At 37.9% G+C, this 21,983-nt stretch overlaps 1 protein-coding gene across 8 annotated transcripts in view; it reads right to left on the bottom strand.

Annotated features, from left to right (window-relative positions):
* LOC139458355 (roundabout homolog 2-like) overlaps window positions 1-21,983 on the bottom strand; it is a 471,546-nt gene that overhangs the window by 32,805 nt on the left and 416,758 nt on the right. The gene's annotated exons all lie outside the window — the stretch shown is intronic.

Below are 21,983 nucleotides of genomic sequence, written 5' to 3'. Positions count from 1 at the left end.
GCTACTTGATAGAGCAGTCTGTTGGCCTGGCCTTCTTAGCAGTCTCAGACTTGATGATAGCTACGCTACACTTTCCCCGGTTTTTTTGTACCCCAGAAAACATTGCCACCAAAGTTGCATGAATGCTACACCAATACATTTTACACCCGTGAAGATCCGGGATAGAATAGGCCTTCAGCAACCCATGCTTGCCATAAATGACGACTTTGCTTGTCATAAGAGGCGACTGATGGGATCAGGTGACCAGGCTCGCTGACATGATTAATGCATGTCATTGTATCCCAACTGCATCGATTGATGCTCATAATGTCAATCACTGGATTGTCTGGTCCAGACTCATATTTACAGACTGCCATCATATATCAGGAATATTACTGGGTACAAAACAAAGAAAACAAATATGCAGGGTTTAGTATAACTGCTTTGTGTGGATTATTATTTGAGAAATACTGCTTGGGCATAATAAATAGAGATTATTAGTCAACTGTTTTTGTATCATCCTAGGACTAGTCTATGAAACTAATGTCTAAGGCTGAATGGACAGCTTCTGGATTGGGTAATTCAAAAACAGCAGGGTGTATACACAAAGTTTCAAACTCTTGGTCAGACAGCATGTGATTAATCATATGGTTGTCAGCGACACAGGAGTGATATGGATCCTATTAAAATGAGATTTAGCTGCAAACTTTGTTCCAAGGCACAGCCAGTGAACATAATGAAATTAGTTTGAAACCTGAAACTTTACAACAATGTATCTATTTCTTCTGTCATTCCTCATTGGGACATTCACTCCACAAGCCATTGGGTTTACAATCACACTGCCATTAATCAGCATGGAGCTGACGACCTCCATAGTCTTCCTTAACATAATTCCTAACCGACGGATATGATGCTAGAATACCTCCCTTAGTTAGAGGAAAAGCAAATTCACTTTTTACTGATTTGCAATTCATCATAAGAAACAATCTATCTTGCCAGAATGAAAGCCCTTTTGATTAGTTACATTAAATTTACATCTTCGGATCCCAATCAACAAATTCAGCGAGGGTGGAAAATATGGGGAAAGCAAGGATGGAAAAGTTCAATGATCTTCCTCATACCTAAAGAGACACAAATTTTATTAAGTAGAGAAATCAAATCACAGGCAATTTCATGTAGTTAGCAATTGATTTCAGATGAGTGGAGATGGGTGAAATTGGCATGAAGAAAGCTTTGCTCACAAAGGCATACAACACTCCATCACTTTAGAATAGCAAAATAACCAGCTGGTTGATGACTGACCCCCAAATTCTTTGTATTATTATCACATAACTGTTCCTAAAGTTAATATTTAGGTATGTACTGGATCAGATGTTGTAACAACACTACATTGTTCTACGACACAAAATGTCATCGAAATGTTATTCTCCAGAATGTGAGTCCTTATTGACAAGGTGATTCAAAATACACATTTGCCGAGTATGTATTCGTATAAAAAAATAACATATACATGTATAAGAATAAATATTGTATAGTGCATGCCAATGGCAGGAATAATAATACTTTTTCTTCCTAAAATGTGATATTTACGAAACTCACAAAGATAATTATCTCGTTTTCCTTTAACGTCATACTTAAACTTTTCAAAGTGTAAGATGTATTTTCATTCACTAAAGTAACTTTAGAAATATGAAGCATGAGTGAAGTGACCCATTTAATATACCGAGCCAAATGACTGGCAGCCATGGTGGTTGACATAAGCACTCACACTTTTGTGGAATATTATGCAAGTTGGCATGACATGTATGTGTAGATTCGTTAAAAGAAGTTTCTGGTAGGTAATCTCATTTGCATATTTTTCAGATTGGGACACAAAGTTTATGGATTGGTTTTTGATAAAATTACTTATCAATACTGGAGACATGAACTGAAATCTCTGCTGGAGAAGCTACCCGTGCCATATCATGTTGGTCCACAAATTAGCATTCCCATCACAACTGAAACACAATCTGATTTTTCCCGTTGCATCAGAATAAAATGCAGCATAAACAGGCATGTTTGTCAGGCAGCTATCAGTTTAGACAGATCGCTGCAGGCTTAATGTGTTAGTGGGACTGTTTGGACATGTTTCAAAGTACATCAGTCAATCATAAGATTGGTAAAAAAAACTCTCATTCTACACAGGAAACTAATGATTACCACACTGTGTTGTTTTCTACATCAAACAATGATTAAATTCATTATTCTTATATGTTTATATTCACCTAGGTATATGAAAATGTCCTAATCTTGTAATAAGACTTGTAACTGATTCTGTGTTATCTAATTAAAAGAATCTGTAATCCTTTAAGATTTGAACACATATTACTTTCTTAATATCTTAAACATTCATTGTTTAGAGCATTAAATAAAACTATATGGAATCAGTAAAAGAACCTATCCACATTTCATGTTTCTAGAGAAAAAACAAACGTTATCTGAAGTAACCATGATAATACTTTCACAACATGGAGGTTGCAATCTTCGTGGTCCAAGTAACAATATGAGCCATGACTGTTTCAAGGAAGACAGTACCTCAGTAGAGATTGTGTTGAAAGAAAACACCACCTTCACTTTAGGGGTAATTTATGTTGTATCATGGAGGGGGCTTTCCACATGTCCTCCCCTTGCCCAGGTCTGTGTTTATACAAGTGTGAGGTCACCCAAGCACAAACCATCTTGACATGGGCAGATGTCCTGAGGACATTCTCACCACACACCAAAAGTCAAAGGCAGCCATTTTGAATTATTAGTATTTGTTGGAAATAGATGTGCTTTCAACTTATGAACCAGTGAACCAAATTCTAAGTTGGTCAGTATTGACTCAAATCACCAAAGGATGAAGCTACATCGTGAATTAAATTAAATGTTTGAACAGAGGCCTTTGTATTCTTAAAAGTCCCTGCATCATGAACAAAGGAAAAGGACAAATCTTATCACTGCATGTATAACTATTCCACATGGTTCTCCTTGAAGACATCATTAATGACTGAAGCCACCTAACCAAATTTCAATCAAATTAATCAGGCAGACATTTATCCGTTGAAGATGCTATCTTTCAGCATGGGGCTTTTTCATATAAACAAACTTGAGAGGAAAGCTCCATTGTACACCCAGCTCAATGTGATAATTACCATTCATGTAATCAAGCTGAAATTTTATGTGAGGAATTAATGGAATTGAAGTCTTTGATAGTTCTGCTCCCTGCATTAAGCTTAAGTTAAAGAAGGACAGCATTATGTACACAACAGAAGCAACATTAGCATAAAGGCTAAGCTGATTTCAATGATGTAACCATTTCTGTGTAAAAACCAGTCAATGTTGAAAATAAAAGATAATGGTAGAACACATGTACCTCCTCTACAAAAGAGTATCAATGTTATTCAAGTTGTGTTCACTGAACAGGAGCAGTGGTCCTAGAAACCAGTGTCTGTTTATCAAAGAACTCTTGAATCTTAGGAACATCTTGAACTTAAGTTCAACTCGAAAGTTTCCATGAGCACAGGAGATGCAACATTTAGGGTGGACTGAATAGCATTGTCATCATTGGTCAATATATTCTGTACCCTATGTAGTACCACTTGACAACACGTATATCTTTTCAAGGATAAAATAGGTTATTATTGGCTTGTGCCATGTGTTCCTGTGTTGTTTTGGGGTAGGTAGTTGACGTGCCTTTGCATGTGTTTGTGATGGGTGCCACGAACACCTGGTATCATCACCATTTGATAGTGATTCATAAACACATGCTTATGATATAGTCCGAATCGTACAATGGACTCTGCCTTTAGCAGCAATTTCTTATAGTGATGGAATGAGATTTTGTCACTTTTATTTAATGTTACCCATTTCATTTTCACATATTTGGCACATTATAGAAGATTCATGCCTTCCGGTAACCTAATCCATAGTTATACTTGAATGTTCCCCCAGTGATCCAATACATTCATAAAAGTTGGTTTTCACAATTGAAACACCCATCGCTGTACTGACCATGCTGGCAGGAATTGCAGCTAGCACTGTCTTTAGTGGCAGTGCTTAGATTAAATGGGCAAAGGTTTGTTAATGCTATTTGGAAAAAAAACATATTTAGGAAATTGCTATCTCAATTTTGTGTCAACAAGATATGATGTCGCTCTGATGGCTGCTAACACTGTGGGATAAGCTGATGTCTCTGCAGAGTGGGTGGGCATTTTAACATCTCTTCTATCATGTCATGATCATTAGCTGAACAGGTGTGACCATCTCAAATGAAAGAACCAACAGCTCCCACAATTCACGTCCTTCACACCCCTTGGTAAGTGCATTTGCAGAATTGTGGTAAATCAATGAAGAAACTTAAAATCTTTCCTTTTATGTCAAGCACATGTCTTGGAGACTCATCCACAGTTCTATGTGTACAGCACAGGGCACTTCAGATGACAGAAGTCAGCTGTCACACACAGCTGCCTAAACCTGGTCTGCTAGGGGTACAAGTCAATTCGTTTTCCAAGTGCCCAGTTTTATGGAGATAAAGCTGACTCAAATGTGAAGGCCCTTAGTTCAAGTTTGACCCCCACAGAGCCAAGGGTGATGTTAAGAAGCAAAGAAAGTTGGGTTTTTCAAGCTGAGAATAAAATGTCATTGAAATATGATGACTCTTGAAAGGGTCAAAATATGTTGTCCCCATACAGGCACAGAATGCCGGGATAGGTTACACAAACAAAATGCAACATGAAAGAAAATTAGATGATGGTAGTCTTGTGAAAAGAATTATGTGCCAAAATTCAAAGGACAGACAAAGGACAATCATTCACTCTTGAACATTTTAAATGTGCATATTACTGCCTTTGTTTTCCTTCACTTTGCTTTTGCAAAAGTGTTATTGATAAGAAGAAACCAAGCATTCAATGTCCATGAAAATGTGATAAGTGGGATGTAATATAGAGTCATCCTCAATAGTGAAAGTTTCTGAATTTGCTCCATGCATAACAAAATATCACATGAGAACTAAAGGAAAGTTAAGCTCTAGGGTCTCTAGTTTGGTTGAAGTTCACTGAATGAGGCAAGCCCTTTGTCCCCAAAATTTATTTCAAGCTCTTTATCCCCTGCAATGGAGTGTGAAATAGTTTCCAGTGAATTGCAAAATCTGATTTTAGCTTCAAAGAAGTCTTGAGTTAAAACTCACAGGGGCAGATATGCCCCAAATTACATCAATTGGCTCTGAGACCCTACTAGGACCCTACTTGTATGGGATTTTATGAGCAAATTTCAAAGTTGTAAAATTACCCATTAAATATTAATGCTTCCTAATTGGCTCTCTATTTCACATTATTTGACAGAAAGCTGACCTAGAACCTGAGACAAAGATTAAGATTGCACATGAAGTCTGCACATGATTTGCTGTTGAATGCCACAACTTGAAGAGACAAGAGTGCACCTCTCTCTCCAAGAACATACGGTAGTACACATGGCACCTCTCTCTCCAAGAACATACGGTAGTACATGGCACCACTCTCTCCAAGAACATACGGTAGTACATGGCACCACTCTCTCCAAGAACATAAGGTAGTACACATGGCACCACTCTTTCCAAGAACATACGGTAGTACATGGCACCACTCTCTCCAAGAACATACGGTAGTACACATGGCACCACTCTTTCCAAGAACATACGGTAGTACATGGCACCACTCTCTCCAAGAACATATGGTAGTACATGGCACCAAGCTACAAGAGTGAGTGAGTTGGGTTTAACCCCGCTTTTAACAGTATTCCAGTTATATCGCGGCGTGTCAGCTTAATGTGGGAGGAAAGCCCGAAGTGATGCATGTCTCCCAAGCTACAAGAACATACAGTAGTGTGTGTGTGTGTGTGTGTGTGTGTGTGTGTGTGTGTGTGTGTGTGTGTGTATGTATGTATCATAATGTTCCGTAATGAAGGGTTTTCTGCAATAAATATTATCTTATCTTATCTTTCGTCCTCATGTTCTTATGTTCAAATCAGAGTGTTCCATCTTTGACAAATAACAACTGTCACAGGCAAGCAAGAGAAATACTGTATTTCTTAATTTTGTGACATTGGATAGGTATGTTGTCAAAATGCTTTGAGTTCAGTCTAGACCAATTATGAATTGGCAGAGAGTAGCATAATGAAAGATTGCCATTAGAAATGTCAAAATTGAAACCATTTAACAACAAAAAGTCTGGGACAATATTTTTTCCAGAAAAGGACTCAACATTAATGGTGTAGACAATGACCTGTCATTCCTCCAATCATCAAATTTAAGTACTGTTAAATAGCACTAAGATCCTTCAAGCTTGGCTTCTTCAAAGACAGATATACATGACTAATAGCCCAATAATTCACTAAATAATCCTCAAATCCCAGATGCTTTCTGCAAGAGGTCAGCCAGATCTATCATATTTTAAATGAGCCAGAACTCTTTGAAAACATGTGGTGGACAGAAATATGGCCCTAATCTTTTCAATGATTCAAACTGCTCCAATGATGTGAGCGACTCTGTTGTAGGGGCCAAATGAGCCCCTAGTATGCAAATGATGCAGAACTGGTATTCCTGAACCCTGAACAACATGTGGTGACCAGCAGTACCACCCTGACAATTGATCCTTAGGGGACAGGTTGATTTATAACCTGGTTGGGCGAGGCTGTGAATACTAAGCTTGCAGTGTCAGACTTGGCAAATAATTAACAGTGTGATGATAGGACCAGATAACAACAGTATGACTACAGGTCAAATGGTCCAAACATAATCTCCTCATCGATACAGAGATTTATGAAATCTCTTCAATGTTAAAGGGCAGGTTTTGAGTTTCAATAGATTCCTTGTACATGTTCAAATGGTCCGTCCATATACTACATGATATGTGCTGCCAGTATCTTTCTTTTTCATAAACATGAGCATGGTTTCCTCAGGCAAGACATTGGAGTTACTACACACAACTACAGTGCTGTGAAACAGATTAGTTTTGTTCTCTTTTATCATCATCATCATCATAGAATAATGATCATGAAGAAGAATCATCATTATCATCATCATCAAAATAATAATGATCATGAGGTATCATCAAAATTATGATCAAACTTAAGAACAACATTGTCCATCATGCCATCACTGAGGTGATGCAGCAGAAACCACAGAGGTCTCATAATAAACCACAAACAACACTGGGGCCGAGATAAGTATCCCAAGTACAGGGAACGGTTCAGCAACTTCTGATCAGAAACACAACCACCATCAGGTCTGACAACAAAGGCCATAACAGACTTTGCCACAGTTGAATGATGGCTTTCCAATGAGCTAAGGGTTATTGGCAGTTCTTTGGCCAAGTTATGGTTCACAAGATGGGTATTCCACTGGCAAAAGAATCTCTATCACCATCTGCCCTGGGGGGCCCCTCCAAACATCACAACAGTTTGTGCTTTGATTTTTTGGCTGAGGCTCCTCTGTCAAAACATCATGAAGAATGGGGGATGTTTTGACCAACACCAGTCATTGATTGGCAGATTGTCCTATTGAGTTCACTAATATGGTCTTTTACACACATAATGCTAATGATATGTTGGACTTGAAAATAATTGTCAGCTTCTTTTCCTTCTTGAGATTTCTCATCCACAACCTGCAAAGGTCAAGCTTCAGAAGTACCATCAGGAGTTGGAACAGAACCAACATATTTTAAACATTGGTCTACCTCAATTGGCCTCAAAAACTACAATGAAAGAAAATAATGCCTCACAAACTGATGCCTTCCCCAATGCCTCTGACAACTGCCACACACTGATGGCAAACAGATAGCGGAGCAGAGCTTACTTGTGAGTGCAAACTCTTTGTGGTGGGTCGAGTGTTTTTGCAGTCCTAACAATACCTGTTGTGACTTTAAAGTGACTCTGCAGTGGTACTGATAGGGAAAAACAACAACTGCACCTCGTGGGACCTTAGTTGCAAATGAAAATAAAACTTCAAGTCTATTCTGGTTACTTTTGGGGGCTCGGGTTCTCCATCTGACGAATACCTGTAGTGTTGGATTTTGTATTTTTTCAAGGTTCCTTTAGTCTTTCACAAAACTGAGTTCAGTGGCAAATCAAATGTTTGTTGTTTATTTTCACAAGAGAAGTTGTCAACCTACAAATACAAAAATCTTTTGATAACAAATTTTCTTTGGAAATATAGATCTTTGAGGGAAAAGATTGGAGTGAAGGAACTTTTATCATTCTGCAGCATTCAATACAATTGTCATCAATAGCCAGATCAAAGGAAGAACAACTCCTGACACCTCATATCTCAGTAACGAGTTTGATTTCCTGTGCACAAGGCAGACTTTTTAATGTGGGTGTAGATCTTTAGTCCTGTCAAAAAAAACAGGCATGATATGGTTTGGATGTTCGCCAACATGTGACCGCACAAGTTGAGAATAAACAATCTGGCAACTTTGTCAGGAGCTGCTTGAAATACAAGATGGGTAATGTTGATTCGACCCCATAAGCACAGCATGTATACCTGTTGCTGTAAACACATGTGAAAGAAGGAATAATTAACCCTCATTGAACTTTTAAAACTATACCTTTACAAACTCTCCCCTAAGTTTAGTGTTCTGCATGGTCAGTCACTATTGGCGCTTCCTAAAGGAAGCTGTAGACTTCCTACCAAGACACCATTTCATCCCTACCTCACATGCAACCTGCATAAACAGAGAACATTCTGGGATCTATTGTTCTTGTGAAAACAATGATACCAGCTTTCAGAACATTCTGGTTGGGCCTTGGAAAACAGATGTTTTGGGCAAACATTTATCCATACATTTGGAAGAAGACAATGGTCTGAATGCAATGAGTATCTTCAAGAATATATTTCCAAGAAGACATCAAATGAATGAAACAAGCTGTCTTCTGAGAGAACAGCTCCTTTATAATTTATTTGCAACGTCTGTAATCAGAATGTTTTTAAACACATGATGGATTTTATATGTTCTTGCCTCTTGACAAAAAATCAAATATGTACAGACTTCTCCAGGACATCTACACATTGCTTATGAAAACAAAAGCAATATGAAGACACTAGATGCGTTTGTATTTTTCAGAATAACCACTTTAAAACGTGACTTACATCAAGTTCTTTTTGACTTTGCAAGCTAAAAACATTAATATAAATCATTAGATTCAGGCTATTAATTCTGAAATCTACTAGTTTCTTCAGGACATCTGTTCCATCCATGTACAATGAAATTTAGTTGGTCAAAATCACATCATTAAGCACGCTATTCCAAGAACAGTGGTTAATTTCACTAAGGGCAAATGGTTTTATTTGGTGTCTGAGTTTATTGTGATAAATATTTCAGGAACAAAGCTGTTTTCCTTACATGTTCTTCACAAAACAAAACATGTTTCATTAAATACCACAGTAACACACTTCAATGGTGATGTCCAAATATTGCCAGTACACAGTTGTTCATCTCATTCTCTCCTGAGAGTGGAAATAACATTGTATTGTGCAATGAAATTCTTTTCTCTCACAAATGGGTTAAGCTGTCAAGATATTTGTGGAATCTGATCCTCATTGAAATTATTCTGAAAAATCTATGTATGTTCGCAAGTGTCCTTTTGCAAAAAATGTAAAAATGTATGAAACAATACTTAAAAGCGTAGACTTGGAAGCATAATCTTGAACATTCACCTTTGTCCCAGTCTGTACATCACATTGAACAGCGTGTTGAAGAGGCCAATAAAAATACTTCAAGTGTCACAGGAAGTGTGTGGAGTGGAATTCTCGGTGTGCTCACACCAAACTCCGATGGCCGCAACATGTACACATGTTTTGATGTTAACTAGCCTGTGAGCACAACGCCACTTATAACTCCACCATGGATTCATGAGGACTTATTTCTGGATCTCTAACTAGTGTTTTGTCACGGTACCAGGGTAATTGACTGTTATAATCACTGTCTTCAAGTATGTCCCAAAGATAAATGTTCTCACAATGATTCGGAGTTCTAAGTTCTATGACTTGCAGCTAAGAATCAGAATAATGATCTGACAACCTTCTGGCAGACATATAAAGAACTTCTTGTTGAAACCTAACATATCCAATTTAGTCTCTCATTATTACCTCTTGAAGCAAAAGAAAGATAAAGAAAAGTTCAGCTTGTACTCTAAGGGATTCTACAATTCTTATTTCAAGGAGAAAGTTATATATTTGTTTTAGATATGTGGAAACATTTTTCTGTGTTAAACTAAATAAAGAAAAACATTGAAATAGTTTCAATCTCATGCTGCATTTACTCATGTTACGTTGATGTAGAAGTTTTAATCCCATGCTCAATTTATTCGTGTTGCGTTGCTTGAGGCGACATCTTTCAAATGCCAGTTTGTTATCGAATGACATCAGTGGACTATTTCTGCCATAATTTCCTATCACCAGTTTGTTATCAAATGACATCAGTGGACTATTTCTGCCATAATTTCCTATCACCAGTTTGTTATCAAATGACATCAGTGGACTATTTCTGTCATAATTTCCTATCACCAGTTTGTTATCACATGACTTCAGTGGACTATTTCTGCTATAATTTTCTATCACCAGTTTGTTATCGAATGACATCAGTGGACTATTTCTGCTATAATTTTCTATCACCAGTTTGTTATTGAATGACATCAGTGGACTATTTCTGCCATAATTTCCTATCACCAGTTTGTACCCTTCAGTTATCCCACAATTCATGGAAAGAATGACTGCAAACAATGCATCAAGTATAGTTTGAAACACTTTATCTTAATATAACTCCATTAAGAGTTCAACCATTTTTGCTTTAGAGGGCTGTGATCCACACATTCATCATGGCCACAGTCCACTATACATGTTATATTGATACTGATATATGTTCTACTGATAATGATTATGTTCTATTGATGCTGATATATGTTCTATTGATACTGATATATGTTCTATTGATACCAATATATGTTCTACTGATAGATATATTATATACTGATACATTTTCTACTGATATATGTTCTATTGATACAGTTATTCGTCCAAGTGAAAATGAATTATGTTCTGTTGATATTGTAATCATCCCCATGCAAGATAGCAAAATCCTAAACCTGTATCATAAGTCATATACACACATGGCCTGAACAGAACATGGGTAAAAAGGGTCATCAGTGTTTCCCCCAGACCTCCAGTGAGAGGCCCCTTGTAACCTAACCTTAATGAACTTTCAATAAACCTCACCAAACCATATAGCCTTTGACAGCTGTCCATGATTTGTCTTACAAGGTGACAGAGAAATTTGTTGAAATTTTCTCCCTGAAATGTAATTACTAGCGAAGACACATTCCTGTAACTTGACCCCTGAAAGGTGGTGAAGACAAATTGGCCAATATTGGGGTGACATAAGCAGCAGAGATGGGAAATATTTGTTGAAATTGGTGTTGGAAATGTAATTAAAAGAGCAAATAGGTTTACAGATAACAAACTGTCAGAAAGATAAGAGTTCTGATCCTGAAAGAAATATTTTCCTGCCATTATGCTAAACTCTGACATATAAAACTGCCCTCTTACCCTTTGTAGTCATTTCCCATAGATCATCATAAAGACTTCATTTAAAATGCATTCTAAAAAATGGACCATTATTTTTTACCCATATAAGTCAACCAAAACCTGACATGCCTCTTCTTGTTTGTTGACAAGCTATTTGGTGTTCAGTTGTATGTCCTTCAATCTGCTAGAGTAATCTGCTACAGCCAGTGCCTCAAGGAGCACACTGGTGAAATATTGGAATTAGATGAACATTGTTGGAATTGTGACTTGAGGGTTGAGCCTCAACCAAGGTGGGCCACCTAGACCACACAAACAATACTTTTTTTACCCGTCATAAATACACCCTAAATGAGATTTCCTCAGTACATCCAGCCTTCCTGCTCGGGCAACTTTTTGGCAAAGATTCAGCAGTGGAAAAAAGTCTGAAATAGTGTGACCCTGCTTACTTTGTAACTGTCAACACACCATAACAGAAGCTAATCTGTGATGATGATGATGATGATGATGATGATGATGATGATGATGATGGTGATGATGATGTTGGGTACTCCATCATTTCCACGTTATGCATATGTGACTTTACTTATTGTGTACAAGTTTCTTATGCTGTGTAGCGTTCAACATGTAAATGCTTAATGTTCATCCATCTTTTGGCACTTTCTTTGTTTGTTTGTTTAATGTTTAACACCATACTTAGCAATGTTCTAGCAAAATGACAGTGGTCTGTAAAAAATTGACTCTGGACCAGACAACCCAGTGATTGTCATCATAAGCTTCAATCCACGCTGATGAGATAGCATGCAATGAGCAATAGTGTGATCACCTGATCCATCTAGTGGCCTCTTTTGACAAGCATGGGTTGCTGGGAACCTACATTCTTACTGGGAATCCTACAGGGCTGTATCGGTACTAGTTTCCTTTGCAAGTGAGACATTGGTAAATAAGTAATATCCTAATATGATGTATAGCAGCAAATGAAAACAAAAGCATATTTATTAGTGGTGTTTTGTCAAGTGCATACACAATTTTAATGGTTAAATTCCATGCATATGTGCTTGCATGTGTTGAAGTTAAACTAGCAGATCCCTTGCAGTGCATAACACTTTTCAAATTTGACCTGAAGGGTGTTTTTCAGAATTACACTGAACACCAAAGATATCTAAACACTGTATGGAGACACAGCATATGTCCTTATTTTGCACGACTTTACATTACTAAAATGATTTCATGTGCAATGAGACCCGTGAAGATTCCGGGGTAGAATAGGACTTCAGCAACCCATGCTTGGTGTAAGAGGTGACTATGCTTGTCGTAAAAGGCGACTAACGGGATCGGGTGGTCAGGCTCGCTGACTTGGTTGATACATGTCATCGATCCCAATTGCGTGGATCGATGCTCATGATAGCATTCACTGGATTGTCTGGCCCAGTCTCGATTATTTACACACCGCCGTCATATAGCTGGAATATTGCTGAGTGCGGCGTTAAACAACAAACCAACCAACCAATCATGTGCAATGAAAAATGGAAACCTTTTGATAAGTTTAACAATAAAATTAGTTCCATTACGGTATGGGTATACTGGTATTGGTCAACTGTCATCTCAGGTTTAGATATTCTTGGTGGCTAGATTCAATAAGCCAGGTTTAAATACTTTTGCACGTTGCCAAGTGCTGCTGAAGAACCACTTTCATAACTACATTCACACAACCTGTGTCAACACATCGCTTTCTGAATACTGTGATTTGTGAAGTTAAAAAGGTCCAACTAATTATAATCAATGTGGTAACTGAATCTTTCTTTTTGTCCAATTAACTTCTGAAGCAAACATCTTTCATTAAGAAGGAGATTCATCTGGAAATACTAAATAGTTTATAGTCTAACGACAAAGAGGCTACATTAAGGATATCTTATTGCATGGATACCATCTGCTCAATTTGATATTTACAAGTTTGAAATTACAGTGACTGGCCTTTGCATGTGTTTATGATGGGTGCCATGGGGTGGGATATGTTCATCTTTATGCAAACACCTATTTGATAGTGGTTGGTTGGTTTGTTGTTTTACGCCGCACTCAGCAATATTCCAGCTATATTACGGCAGTCTGTAAATAATCGAGTCTGTACCAGACAATCCAGTGATTGATATCATGAGCATCGATCCACACAATTGGGATCGATGATCTGCATCAACCAAGTCAACCTCACTTGATCCCGTTAGTTGCCTTTTACGTCAAACGTCGGTTGCTGAAGACCATTTCTAGCCCGGATCTTCACGGGTTTATTTTATAGTGATTCATGCTTGTGAACATGGGTTGCTGAAGACCATTTCTAGTCCGGATCTTCACGGGTTTATTTGATAGTGATTCATGCTTGTGAACATGGGTTGCTGAAGACCATTTCTAGCCCGGATCTTCACTGATTTATTTGATAGTGATTCATGCTTGTGAGTTGGAATTGTACAATGGACTGTGCTTCTAGAGAGATTTTCTTATGATTATGGAAATGGAATTATTTTGTATTATTTGAAACTTCTGTATCCCGTGAAGACCATGGTAGAGAATAGATTGTCAGCAACCCATGCTTGCAGCAAGAGCGACTATTTTTGTTATAAGAGGCAACTAATGGGATCTGGTGGTCAGGCTCACTGACTTGGTTGATGCATGTCATCATATCCCAACTGCATAGATTGATGCTCATGATGTCAAACACTGGATTGTCTGGTCCAGACTCTGTTATTTACAGACCGCCGTTATATAGCTGATTATTGCTGAGTGCGGTGTAAAACGACAACCAAAAAAACAAACTTATTCCGTGTGCAAGGAACAGCTTTGATTTTGTTATGGTACAGGGGATGGAAAGATGATGGCAATCGGCAGCACCCTAAACAGGCCTCGCCTGTATCTAGTCAGGGTGCAGCTGATGTCATGACTCAGGTGGTAACTTATCATTACTGAAAAGAGACGATTAAAAACAACCATAAATCTGGGAAACATGTCTGTTCGGAAACAAGCCAGCTAGTTAGTGAAGTCCCAGGATACTACATAGCAAGCTTTGGACTTTTTATGTCTCAAAGACATATGACCATGCCTTCCTGCAGATACAGAAATTGAACTTAGCTAGCTCTCTTATAATAGAAATGTAATGTGCAACCTGAAAAAGATGCTTCTGAAAATGTCAAACAGATGCAGGAAGTACTGGAAATACAAGTATTTCTATAGACATGAAGTCCCGTAAACCTTGTTCAGACACTAGATTTCCCTATTTTACACCAATTTATGTCTGTGATAACAGTAAATGAACATGAGTTAATACCGAAGTACTGCTCTTATGTATAAAGCACTAGCAAGTGTGCAGTTGTAGCTATAATTATCCCAAGTGAAGAAAATCAATTGAGCTTTTACAGCCAACATATTAACTATGATTTTTTATCCCTCAACTTGACAATGTCTGTAGAACATTCTCCATAAGAAATCACTCGCCATTTTACTTTTCAAGGGCTTTATGGAAGTGTCAAAGCTCAAGCAAAAGAACTAGGTAAATAAATAATATGACTACTTATAAATTGACACTGAAGACATTCCACCAATGTAGCTAATAGTGTGCAGAGAAGTATACTTTCCAACACACAGACAGATACATGCAATTCTGAGAAATGAGAATGATAGGAGCAGCAGACAAGAGACATGGATGTCTAGACAAGTCAGGCATTCCTGAGAGAGAAGACCAGGGTATGTGGTGATGTCAGACTGCAGTAATCACCTGCAGCTGTCACCTCATCAATCCTACTGCACATATTACTGTTATCTTTCACTGGTGTGCATCACCTGGTCTTTAATACATGGCGTACAGCTAAGTATAATGGGGCCTTTAATACATACTACAACACATTACCAATACTCAGAATCCATCAAATCTTGTCAAAAACATTCATTTCCTCAGTCTCCTACTTTGGCTCTTTCGTATTTGTCACAGTGTTTGATTGAGAAAAAACAGGCTAGATTGCAATAATACCAACATGGGCAATTCTTGCATGTAAACATAACAACAAAACCTATTCCACAATCATAAGAAATGTCTGCCAAGAGGAGTCCATATCATATGCACGTGTTAAGGAAATGCTATCAAATAATGATGATACCAGGTGTTTGTAAAAGGTAAGCATGTCCTGCCCCAGTCACAAACACATGCAAAGGCAAGTCAAATGTTCACCTGAAAAAAACATGGGAACATATTTACATTTACCATATTTACCACCCAGTTGTCCTGCACATGAAGACATTTGGGAAGTTGGGATAGCACATATTCTTTTAGCAGATATTTTACTGGCTAAGTCTAACTTTAGGTATCCACATTGTACAGGTTGGTGTGTTGCCATTTAGTAGGATTTTGTAAAAAGTACTGAATGGCTCTGCGATCATGTTTTACTTACAAGTAGAATTTGTTCATCTGTCCAATACATCAAGGACATTTCTAGGCAATTTCTATTGCATCTTCACGAATTAAGCAGTTCGTAAACTGAATGAGAGTTTCAGTCACTCTACAAATTGACTGCGACATTGACATTAGCATACAAGTTTAACATCACCTTCTCCAAATTCTATCTTAGGGGATCTGAAGGATTTCTGAAAATGCTTCCATAATCCAGTGACATCACCCTCCTCTAATCAAATCAAAGTAAGCTGGAGCCCTTTCCCACACTTGAGCTTCCTCCTCCTTGAAGTAGGTTACACAATTCCATTTACTGTAGTTTGTACCACGTAACCACAAACAAACCCAAGCTGGACACTATACACCAGGTAGGCTTGTATTACCTCTTATCACATTAGTGATAGCCTCCTGGACGAGCTCATCTGCAGCCTCAACAGAAGTCAATTTATGTGCTAGATAACATAGGCTTGATCTTTCCTTTGATACATGTAACCATCCACTTCCATCCCCTCATTGGGTAATAACTACACTCAACACTGTTTACTTAGGGCAGTGATAGCAGTCAGATGATTAGTCTTCGAACACTGAGGTCCTGTTATGGTTCTGCAATGTATGTATGCCACAGAAGTCATGTCTCCATCTGATTTGATCAATCATTGTGTATATGGAAATTTCAACCTCATCCTAAATTGGGGACACATTTTAGAGGTACATTCATTAACTCTTGTCAGTGATCCCTGCTTGAAATCAACCTCAATGAGAAACAATCACAATACTCATTTTGATACATATAAACAATTAAGCCATCTGATGAAGTTTAATTACCCCCTTGCATCTGAGAAAGCTCACCTTCAAGCTGTTACTTCAAAGCAAATGGAGAAAGTAGGACTGTGATGTATCAGAGCTGGCAGACAAGCTCTGACATAATCAAACTAACAACGATTACATCAAAATAAACATGGCTGGCAAGAGAATTCTGGATAGGAGATTGCATCGTTGATAATGGAAAAGTTACCAAGCTGATTAAATCCTCCGTTCACCACAAAAACAGAAGCAGTTTACTCATTTGTGTTGTGTGTTTTTTCAGCAGATTTTGCCAAGTAACTTATAACTTATGTGATAACCATTAGTTAGTGATTCCTAAACACATGCTTATGATATAGTCAGCATCATTCAATGGACACTAGTTTTAGCAGACATTTCTTATGAATATGAAACAGGTTTTGTAACTTCTATTTACACAACTCTGCTGGAACAGGGTAACTCACCAGTAAAATAGCTTCAATGCTCACACAAAGTTTAACAACCAATTTCCAGGTTTCTGATTACAATTTGTCTTCCTAACAAACATCCTTATTCTGAAACATTAATCATTTATGTTTATTGACAAGTTCAAATATTTAGAAAAATGTTCAAGTGATAAGGGTATTAAGATATTTTTCAAGGGTCACAGTAGTGTCGACTCTCGCATGGATCCATGTTGCCTCCTACAGAGCAATGCTTCAGAGATAATCAGGTACATATGATCATCATATCAGTTGAAGAAGGCAAACATTCTTAGTAAGACTGACATATTTACGTAACAATCTTCTCAAAGACCTCCCCACTGCCCCTCAAATCGCTACTCTCAGCTTCTTGTTTAGTTGACTGACTGCCAGGATATCGGTGTTCAACATCAGATCAGAACTCCCTTAAGGAGGTGTAGCAACTTAGGACAGTGTTGTAATAAACTTGTCTGTTTCCTGCAGACATACAACTTAACACACAGACTTGATGGAATGAAAGGCTGGCTATACAGCACTGGTTGGATGATATCTGTGGGGACCTTTCATGAGAAATATTGTACTACTAATCATGTTACAGGCGTTTATAGACAACTTTACAGAGAGTCTTCATGGAATGGAATGCTACCAAGAACACCGGTTTGATGATATCTGTGGGGACTTTTCCGGAGAATGTATGCACTACTAATCAAGTTATAGGCCATTTCTATATTAAACATGTTCCATCAAGTAAACACATATGATACAAACATGGGCTACATGAAAGTTCACAGAGAATTCTGGATTGACATTTCTCAGTAATAAATCAATCCTATCATGGATATATCTCCCATCTTATGCCCTAAGGGAGGCAACCTGTCAATCTTGTTCCAAGGAACGCAACCCTCCCCCGGGCATGTCCAGCTCCCATGGCAACCAACAGTACATGATCCACTTCCCAGATAATCACATACGACCAACATATATTGATTATTCAAAGCATAACACCATGATCAAGTTTTTATATGAATGATTTTAAATATGTTTATGTTCAGGGTGCACTGCATTAAGTAGCTCAGTAATCATGAGAATATTTCACATAAATACACTGTAGAAGGAAATGACACATATCAAATCTAGAGGGACAAAAGGCTTCATCTCCATGTCCAAAATAAGGGCCACCTACTGTGTTAATTGAAACGATAATGAATGAAATTCACATAAAATACCTCCCTGGCATATTCAGATATCACATAGCTGGGTGGTGATGGATAGAAAAACTTTTCCCCAATGTTTTTTCCGACATGATCACTCCATGATAGCCAATTGCAAACACAACCAGGAGTACAAATGAATTTCTCATAAATTTCTGACATTGAAGTAGTGACACCTGACTTTTACCTGCGACATGGCTAACGACCTAGGAACTTTGATGCGGTGTAATATCAGAGGCTGGGTTACAACTGGCGCTGTCACAGCAGGCGAGTCTAGTCACAAGACAAATACATATTGTGTAGACCACCTCCATTATGCTACATACATACTCTCCAGTGTCAGGGGCGCAGGGACGCGCAGGGCTTTCAGGCTGGGGACTGGTATTGTTGGAGTTGGATGTCATTAATATTTACCTGAAGTTTCAAATACTTTTTGAGCCACTTTTTTTTAACCTGATGGGGCAAGATGCGTCCACCTTTTCAAAAACACCTGGTATCATCACCATTCGATATTAATTCACATACATGCTTATGATAGCTGGAATAATACATCGGACTCTGCTTCTAGTAGAGATTTCTTATGATTATGGAAGTGGTTTTTGTAGCTTTTATTTACAATGTTAAAACAGTTCTTTCCATCACACCAGTCAAAAAACCTGTTTTCATATATATTTCAGGTATATGTTTTCTAGACTGTTACACTGAATACATTATCCGTGCGTCCCACTGGTTACAAACACTCAGCCCATGACCGTGATCTTCACTGACTCATTTCATTATTTTCTAACCCTGTCTACATCATGCATAGGGATCACTACCCTGATTCTAGGTGTCCGTGGGATTACTTAATGATATCATAGGTAAGGTGTAAAACATAACAGAAGTTTATGCTAACACATGATGCAAGTTTGTTTGGTCCCCAGTTAGAGCTGCCTTGTAAACAAATTTCCTGTTCTGTTATCAGTCTAAATCTACTACCGTATAACAAATTAATGATTTTACTGAACTCTGCTAATCTTTACAAATTAATGATATTACTGAACTCTGCTTATATTTACAAATTAATGATTTTACTGAACTCTGCTTATATTTACAAATTAATGATTTTACTGAACTCTGCTTATATTTACAAATTAATGATTTTACTGAACTCTGCTAATCTTGTCTCCACTGAAGCATTGTGGGGCAACTAACATAGTAATTGATGATGTCAAGTTTCCATCAAGTGCTGAGGAATGTTAACTTGACATCAAGGACAGAAATGATGGCACAGACCTAAACTAGTTTGTCTATTGAAACTAAAATCAGCGAAGACAGCTGGCCAGCGAAGCATCTTCTGAAGAAGCATCCCTCCCAACAGCTGTCTTTCCTTTGTTGCAAGTGGCCACTGACTACAGAGCCTAAGGCTGACCCTAATATTATCCACAAACTTGTGTATCTTACAAATCTGGTTGGATTTGCTGAGTTAACAAACTGCCTGCTGTCTTTATTTTCACACGAGTTCACACTTTGATGATGAGCTGAACGCCATGATGGAGGCACTTCAGCTAAAGGATTTTATATAATTTGTGGCATGTGTTCATGTATGTTACACAAGCATCATTTGAGCTTATCATTACTTACAACAGATGAACTAATACAATGAACAGAAAGACATCTGGTTTGGAGATATGTTACATTGAAATTTAATTGGTTATGTAACTGAGGAATGGTTTAATCATGACCAAAGGGGAGAAGGCCTTTGATGTCATGCATGTAGCAACACTGGTGATGCCAGTAGACAGACACAATGCTACATTAGTTAGCTTGTAAATGTGAACTAGTTGTACAGACATATAGTAAATAGTATCTGTTGAACAAAATTGTTATACATTAATGACTATATATATGCTTGTACAGCAGAACTGTTCATTAACAAAGTATTAAAAAATTGCCTTTATCTTCAGTTTTACCTCAATATTGATATACTTACTCCCTGTAGCATATGACTGCTTTCTCACAGAATCCTCAAGTTTCCAACACTTTATTTGAAATATAGCATATACTTATTATTTTGAATTGTCAATAATGTTTTTCTACAAGTTGGTGCTGCCACTAACATACAGGCAGCCATGTCTACCTGTCCTTGTGCCAGTAATTCAGATAAAAGTACACCCACGTCAACAATAAATAAGTCAAAATATCCCAGGTAATCCAAAAGCGACAGTTCAAATCCTTTTCTGCCCCATATCTAGAAGTCAGATTCCTCTTATTTCATGTCATGACATTAATATTCAACTTTTATGAAGTAGGAGATGTGTGATAGTTAATGTACATTCCATGTGACACACAATTGGTAAATTGTCGAATGAATCAACGGATGAAATTGTCAAAATCATTTTCATGAACCTTTTTCCCTGACCCCATGGAGTCATCACAATTTTCAGTGATCCATTAACATAATTGTCCCCTCTATTTTGTCTTTTACACCCAATGGAATCGGTCTCGGCAGATAATCAAAATGAAATATTCCCTGGTGTTTATATCTGTGTCCATCTTGATCACACTGTTTCATTACATGCATTTGTCTCCTTATTCTTCCTGTTTCATTTGAATCTGTTGAATTAAATGTTAAAATCACTTAAAATGTAAAGCACTGCAGTCTCTCTCCTCAAATCAAAACATTTGGAGATTTACACAACTTGCCCAAAGCTACAATATATGTAAGTCCAGTTCCAGAACCTGTACAACAATGGGTGAAGATGTTAGTCAGTAAGTGCTGTTTGCTATCAATAAATGGGATGGGTGTAGAAAGACAATGCATCTCTCCCCCATATGTCAGTCCATCAGTGCCCTTAATATGAATGTCAAGCTCTTCTTGAAATGGCAAGGTGCGGGCAAACATTTCTTTCAGAAACAAACAACTAAGTGGAACCATTGTTGAAACGGCAATGTGAATGTGCAAACATTTCTTTCAGAAACAAATAACTACGCATTCAGCTTGCCAACATTTTTCTGTTTCCCTTTGTTGATAGCTCGCCGATTAGTCAATCACCAGATCAGTTTGTGCAGTAGGGCCTGAGAAAACATCATGGCGTACTGGGAGTTGATAGATCACAGTTTTATTACAGGCTGCACAGGTAATAGAATTACTAAACCCCTTTAACATCTGCACCGCCTCCAGGATGTAGTGGATAGAATGGCTGCCTGGACAGTGGAAGGCCAGTGGTTTGATCCTTGGCTGTGTGATACCCAAAAGACATTAAGAGATGGTACTTGTTGTTACCCTGCCTGGCGCTCGGTATTAAGGGGAAAAGACAAGGACTGGTCAGTTTGGAGTCAGCATACTGTGTCCGAGTGGGGTATCCATGTTAAACTGTTAAAAACGTCATTAGTTCAGACACGCACGCACATGTTGCATGCCGTTAAGGGGGACACGATGTTAAACCTCATTTCACATCATCTTTAACAGTCTCAGCCACAACTCTAACCCTGCACCTTCCGATTCTTTCGAGGTTTCACACTAACACTTTGTACAGACTCCC

This window comes from Haliotis cracherodii, unplaced genomic scaffold (assembly GCF_022045235.1).
Source record: "Haliotis cracherodii isolate W230 unplaced genomic scaffold, xgHalCrac1.p SCAF_12, whole genome shotgun sequence".
In the NCBI taxonomy this organism is placed as follows: Eukaryota; Metazoa; Mollusca; class Gastropoda; order Lepetellida; family Haliotidae; genus Haliotis; species Haliotis cracherodii.
This window is presented reverse-complemented; position numbering and strand designations above follow the sequence as displayed.